General features: G+C 57.2%; 1 protein-coding gene across 1 annotated transcript in view; it reads left to right on the top strand.

Moving 5' to 3' along the window:
• Window positions 1-1,017, top strand: part of RNF187 (ring finger protein 187) — a 15,162-nt gene that overhangs the window by 12,003 nt on the left and 2,142 nt on the right. The gene's annotated exons all lie outside the window — the stretch shown is intronic.

Raw genomic sequence — 1,017 nt, 5'->3', positions numbered from 1 at the left:
TGGCAAAGAGTCCTGCCGAAGCCCGCCCCCCCCACGCCCAGCCCCCTTTGTGACACTGCCCTGCCCCCTGGAATGACGTCATACTATGGTAGCCCCACCCCCACGGGCATCCCTCAGTGGGTGTGGTAGTCGCTCAGTCGTGTCCACTCTTTGCGACCCCAGGAACTGTTGCCTGCCAGGCTCCTTTGTCCATGGAATTTCCCAGGCAAGAGTACTGGAGTCGGGGTGTGGCCTGAGGGTATTGGCCCCTCTCTGGTCCTGTGCACCCCTCCCATTCGGTCTTCTCACCTGCTCTGAGCCCTCTTGAGTCCCTTCATCCACTCTGTTCTGGAACCTTCTCCACTGTGCTCTCAACTGTTTACATGTGGCACTTGGCTCTGGGTCAGAACCTGCCATTGGAATCTGGTCACAGCTGAGGTCTGGTAATCCCAGGGACTCGCTGGTGTGTATGTTTGTGGGGGGAGGAGGGGGGCGGGGGAGCGCAACGTTATTTCTGAGAGAATAAAGACAGCCAGGCCCCTGGAGTGGAAAGAGTCAGTGTGATCTCTGCCCACCTGAGGGGAGAGAGTAGCCTGTTTGAGGGTTCGTGCGCCAGGGACTGGGTCCTGCAGTCTTCTTAAGCAGTAGGATGTTGCATCCAGGAGCTTCCTTGGAGTTACAGCTTGTGGCCAGGGGACTGGAGTTGGACTTCCTGGTGAAGGACCCCCACCCACCCAGTCAGTGCACGGAACTGGGCAGGCCCTGTGTGTGCCCATGGTCACCCTAAAGGGGCCACCCTCCGTCCCTCTGCTGGAGACAGTAACACTAGAGTCCTCAGTGAATAGTCTTGTGTAGTTACCCTGTTGGATTCTTAGCACAAATGTTTCTCTCAGACAATAGCATAGTGGGTCACTAAGACCCCCTCTGCAGCCTGCAGAGTTTTGAGGTGTCTGATGGGCTAAGATCATGAACTGGGGCTTCGGGACTGCCTGATGGGATTCTAGTGGTGTGATGTCCCTCTGGACCGGGGTTAGGTGG

The sequence above is a fragment of the Bison bison genome, unplaced genomic scaffold (assembly GCF_000754665.1).
Source record: "Bison bison bison isolate TAMUID 2011002044 unplaced genomic scaffold, Bison_UMD1.0 scf7180017864519, whole genome shotgun sequence".
NCBI lineage: Eukaryota > Metazoa > Chordata > Mammalia > Artiodactyla > Bovidae > Bison > Bison bison.
The sequence above is the reverse complement of the archived record's forward strand: the minus strand, read 5'-3'. Positions and strand labels throughout refer to the sequence as shown.